We start from the raw sequence: 6,000 nt of genomic DNA on the forward strand, positions 1-6,000 counted from the left end.
TTTCTTGAGTTCTATGAGGTATGTTGTGGTATTTTTATTGGGATTGTATTGAATCTGTATAAAAGTTGTAGGGAGCCGAGTGACAGGCACTGCTGCCTAGATGTCTCTCTCTCTCTCTCTCTCCTATGGGCACTGTGTCTGCCTATATTAACCATAATCTTCTTTTGCTTACGTCACTTATCCGGATGTGATGGTAACCCTGTTGTATTTATCTGTTTAACCTCTTCCTGTCCCAGCTCCCGCCCTTAGCCTATAAAAGGTGTGATTATTTTCTCAATAAACCGGAGGCTTGATTGGGTTAACATCAACTTGCCTTCGTCTCTTTTTGTCTCCCCCATGTCTTTTATTTAATCCCCGTTTCCCCTCCAGGAGTTCCAAACTTGTTGATCTGCAGGCCGGATCAAGTGGCGCCCAACGTGGGGCTCCTGGCACGGAGAAGTTAACGAGGGAGCCGTTCAAGAGACAGCCGGCTTAAACTGAAAGTAAAAGCAAATTAAACCAGAGACCTCGGCCGAGGAATGAGTAAACTAAATCAAGGATTAAAGCTTAAAGCAACAGGACATTAAATCAAGTGCCGAGACCTGCGCAGACGACTACCCGATGTCCTGCCCGAGTCACGGTGAGTGAACGGCAACCCCATTTCCCTTTCCCGACATGGGTCAAGTATTGAGCGAACACGAAGTGTTCGTCGGAGGCCTTATAAAGGCATTAAAGACAAGAGAGATAAGGGTTAAAAAAAAAGAATTATTGCAGTATTTTCAATTTATTCATAAGGTTCCCCCTAGAGGGTTCTATAGATACCAAGAGGTAGAATACAGTAAGAGATGTTTTAAAAGATTATTATAGAGTTTTCGGTCCAAAAAAGGTTCCTGTGACCACCTTTACATATTGGAATTTAATTTCTGAGCTGCTTGCCCAGAGGCATGCAGACCCTCAGGTTGAGGAGACAGTTGCACTGGGTGAGGCTGCCTTGCGCGACTCCCTTAAATCTACCTCAAAACCATCCTCAGAAAAATCTAAAGCCTCTGATTTCTCAGATGCAGAGAATGATGGCCTGTTAGAGGTCCTCATACATGGTGATCTGCCACCACTTCCACCTGTTGACGTGATCAACAGGTCCCAGGATGGCAGCCCGCCACTCCCTGTGCCTCCATGGCCAATTGGGGATTCATATAAGCCTTTAAAAACAACCTTAACTCTAAAAAGCTTGCAGCCGCACAGCAGCTGATACCAGACCAGTTAGATACAGGCCACATTGTTCCTAATAATTCCCCTTGGAACACACCTATCTTTGTTATCCAAAAAAGGTCAGGAAAGTGGAGGCTGCTACAAGACCTTAGGGCGATAAATAAGACAATGGTCTTAATGGGGCCCCTACAGCCAGGCCTCCCCTCACCCAGTGCCATTCCTTTGGGATTGTTTAAAATTGTCATAGATCTTAAAGATTGCTTATTCTCTATTCCTTTACACTTCATGACTTCCAAAAACTATTGGGAGATATTAATTGGCTCATACCATTTTTAAAACTAACTAAACATGATTTAGAGCCCCTTTATGCGCTGCTTCGGGGAGACATAGATCCAACTTCCCCCCGAGAGCTTACACCTGATGCCAGGAGAGCGCTCAGTAAAGTAGAAGAGGCTATTGCTCAACAAACCGTTTCCTTTATAGACTACAATGAGCCTTTACAGTTTCTCATTTTTAATACAAAGCTTTGCCCCACAGCAGTGTTCTGACAACAAGCTCCCCTCATGTGGGTCCATTTACCAGTCTCTCCAAAAAGAACACTTTTGCCTTATTTCCAAGCTGTCTCAGACCTAATAATCCAGGGTAAAAAACAGGAAAAATGTTACTTTGGCAAAAAACCAGACATTCTCATTCAACCTTTTACAAAAGACCAAATAGATTGGCTACTCAGAGTACTAAAGAGTGGCCTATTGCCTTAGCTTCCTATTCAGGGACTATTGACAATCATTACCCTCCAAATAAGCTAGTTGACTTTGCTAATCGTCACTCATTTATATTCCCTAAAGTCACAGCTTCACAACCCCTTCCGGGTGCCCTGGTTTTATTCACTGATGGCTCATCCTCCGGAAGGGCTGTTTATGTATCTCAAGACAATGTTTCTACCCTCCAGGCAGATACTTCCTCTGCACAATTAGCAGAGTTAAAAGCTATTCTTGCAGCTTTTGCTGCTTACTCTGACCAACCATTTAATTTGTATACTGACAGTGCTTATCTTGCCCAGTCTGTTCCATTATTAGAGACTGTTGCTACTATATGTCATGCTTCCCCAGCTGCAAATCTGTTCAAACAATTACAATGCTTCATATGGCTTCGCAGTCATAAGTTCTTTATCGGTCATCTGCGAGCTCATTCCAACCTCCCAGGGCCTCTTGCCCAAAAAAATCATTTGGCTGATGTTGCTATACAAGCACAGGTTTTTATGGCTCAGGACTCCAAGGTGTCTGAGGCCCAACAAGCCCACCAGTTACACCACCTCAATGCTCACACCCTCCGCCTTCTCTACAAAATTACCCGTGAGCAAGCCAAACAAATTATAAAAAATTGTCCATCTTGTGCTATCCACTCACCTGTTCAACACCTAGGAGTCAACCCTAGAGGTTTAATTCCTAATGCCTTATGGCAAATGGATGTTACCCATTTCAATGAGTTTGGCAATCTAAAATATGTACATGTCATTATTAACACTTATAGTGGCTTCATTTTTGCCACTCTCCAGACTAGAGAAGCTGCTAAACACATTATAGCCCATATGCTGTCAGCCTTCTCAGTTCTGGGATGTCCTCAACAGCTCAAGACCGATAATGGCCCTGGCTATACCAGTACCTCCTTTGCTCAATTTTGTAAAAGCCTTAATATCCTCCACACTACAGGTATACCTTATAATCCTCAGGGACAAGGCATTGTTAAACGTGCGCATCGTTCTCTTAAATTCACCATAGATAAAATAAAAAGGGAGACATGGTACCCCACCCAGGGGTCCCCTAGAAATGTCCTTTCACATGCTCTTTTTATTTTAAATTTTCTGACCCTGGATGCTTCAGGCTGCTCCGCAGCATCTCGGTTTTGGCATACTCAGACTCAAACACGGTTTGCATCTGTTTTATGGAGAGATCCACTAACCAATGTGTGGAATGGCCCTGATCCAGTCCTTATCTGGGGACGAGGCTCAGTGTGTGTTTACTCTCAACAAGATAGAAAAGCTAGATGGCTACCTGAACGCCTCGTAAAGCAAGTAGACAGTTCTTCAAAGACCCCATGTAATGCCCAGGAATAATGTTATTTCCTGAGGCACAATCCCCTGTGTTCTCTTACAGGTGACACATCTCCCTGGAGCCTTATGCTGCTTAACCAGCCTTCTTGAGCCACACCACATCCATGGTGGATTTTGACCCCTGCCAAACAGACTACAACTGCTGACAGCCATGCACAAAACCCCATGACTGCGGAAGAGGCTCTTCTCGGTCTAGAGAAACATACACCAGCCAAATAGACTACATCCAATGTTATTCAAGGCATGCTCCAAGACACAGGAGAATGACTTCATACAGAGACACCAACAAATGGCTGTCAACCCCTTCTCCTTGATTTTGGGGGGGTGTCGATGTCCGCTCCCGGCCGGCAGGAAGGACACACGACAAAGTCTGGTAGTGGACAACCTTTTCTTTTTATTTTCCTTCTCCGTACAGCCTGCCCTGGGTTCTCCCAGCTGAAGCCTCCTCTGGTCCGCTCCCCACGGCTCCTTTTGTGCTTCAGTCTGCCCCAAAGCCTCTACCGGTCCGCTCTCCGCGGCTCCTTTTGGGCTTCTACTTCCGGGCTTCTATCTGGCTTCTACTTCCGCCCAGGGGTGGCACCGGTATATATACGGGTACAGTGTCCAATCATGTTAAAGTAAGCAAGGCAAGCTGATTGGCTAACATCATCAGTTGCCAGGCAGACTATATTGTTGAGCGGGTTGTTTACGCGGTAAGCAGGAAACTAACATATTCGATGGGAGGGGTAATCTACCTCAGGCCTCACTCTTTACTACAGGCCTCACGTCCGCCAAGTGAGGCGACCGGGCTCGGGGCTGCGGCTCCCAACAGGGGGGGGGAGTTTTTCCCTTACCTAATGCCCCCTTTTGGGTTCCCTAGCTGACCTATTGTTTCTCATTTCTGTGAGTCTTGTATTTTTCAGAGGATTATGATGTTCATTAATAACCGGATAAACGCATTTATGGCAAAGCCCATTCAGGTACACTATCATCAGCTGGAGTTGGCAGATCAACAAACCTACAGGGAAGAAATTCCCACGAGTGGCCCATATGATGATGCGGCCTGACTGCCCTGGGGCAATGGACAGGCAGTCAGAGACGGGCAACTAGGACATGCATGTTAACTCCAACGGCCACCTAAGACAGGCACAGGACCAACTACTGTTCTGCAAGCCCATGACGGGTAAGGCCTGGTTGGGTTCATACAATAAGGTCCTTGACCTAAGACAAACGCTGTCCTCACAGGGCCTGCCATACTCTTAATTAAATAATATAAAAAGGGAGGAGATGTAGGGAGCCGAGTGACAGGCACTGCTGCCTAGATGTCTCTCTCTCTCTCTCCTATGGGCACTGCGTCTGCCTACATTAACCATAATCCTTTTCTGCTTACGTCACTTATCCGGATGTGATGGTAACCCTGTTGTATTCATCTGTTTAACGTCTTCCTGTCCCAGCTCCCGCCCTTAGCCTATAAAAGGTGTGATTATTTTCTCAATAAACCGGAGGCTTGATTGGGTTAACATCAACTTGCCTTCGTCTCTTTTTGTCTCCCCCATGTCTTTTATTTAATCCCCATTTCCCCTCCAGGAGTTCCAAACTTGTTGATCTGCAGGCCGGATCAAAAAGTTTTGGGAGAATGGCCATTTTCACAATATTTATTCTTCCTATCCATGAGCAAGGGATGTCTTTCCATTTTCTGAGATCATCTTCAATTTCATTTTTCAATGTGTTATAATTTTCCCTGTATAGGTCTTTCACTTCTTTCGTGAGATTAATTCCTAAATATTTCATTTTTTTGGTTGCTAGTGTCAAGGGTGTGGCCTCTCTTATTTCTCTCTCTGTGACTTTGTTGTTAGTGTATAGGAATGCTATTGATTTTTGACTATTGATTCTGTATCCAGCTACATTACTGAATTTATTTATTGTATCTAGGAGTCTTTCAATGGAGTTTTGGGGATCTTCTATATAGAGTATCATGTCATCTGCAAATAATGATAATTTAATTTTTTCTTTTCCTATCTTTATGCCTTTTATTTCTCTCTCTTGTCTAATTGCTCTGGCCAGTATTTCCAGTACTATATTAAATAGGAGCAGTGATAAGGGACATCCTTGTCTCGTGCCTGATTTTAAAGTAAAGGCCTTAAATTTTTGGCCATTTAGTATGATATTGGCTGTTGGTTTGTCATAGATGGCCTTAATTATATTGAGGTAAAGACCATCTATTCCAATTTTCTGTAAGGTTCTTATCATGAATGAATGTTGGACCTTATCAAAGGCTTTTTCTGCATCTATAGAAATGATCATGTGATTCTTACCTTTGGCTTTATTGATATGGTGGATTACATTTATTGATTTACGTATGTTGAACCATCCCTGCATGCCTGGGGTGAATCCCACTTGGTCGGTGTGTATGATCTTCTTGATGACTTGCTGCATCCTATTTGTCAATATTTTATTGAGGATTTTTGCATCTGTGTTCATTAGGGAGATTGGTCTGTAGTTCTCTTTTTCAGTTGAGTCCTTCTCTGGTTTTGGTACTAGAGTAATGTTTTCTTCTAGGAACGATTTAGGAAGGATTGCTTCCCTTTCAATTTCATTGAAGAGTTTGAGGAGTGTTGGCATTAGGTCTTCTTTGTATTTCTTGTAGAATTCTGTAGTGAATCTGTCTGGGTCTGGGCTCTTCTTTGTAGGTAAAGATTTAATTACATTTTCAATTTCATTAA

General features: G+C 43.7%; 1 long non-coding RNA gene across 1 annotated transcript; it reads left to right on the forward strand.

Moving 5' to 3' along the window:
- Positions 1-185: 185 nt before the first annotated feature.
- LOC134472090 (uncharacterized) lies at positions 186-4,803 on the forward strand. The gene is made up of 2 exons (XR_010041928.1): positions 186-619; positions 3,342-4,803. It is a non-coding gene; the product is annotated as an uncharacterized LOC134472090 (long non-coding RNA).
- Positions 4,804-6,000: the final 1,197 nt, after the last annotated feature.

Source organism: Cavia porcellus, unplaced genomic scaffold (assembly GCF_034190915.1).
Source record: "Cavia porcellus strain 051 isolate PalLab524CR breed Dunkin Hartley unplaced genomic scaffold, mCavPor4.1 scaffold_22, whole genome shotgun sequence".
Lineage (NCBI taxonomy): Eukaryota > Metazoa > Chordata > Mammalia > Rodentia > Caviidae > Cavia > Cavia porcellus.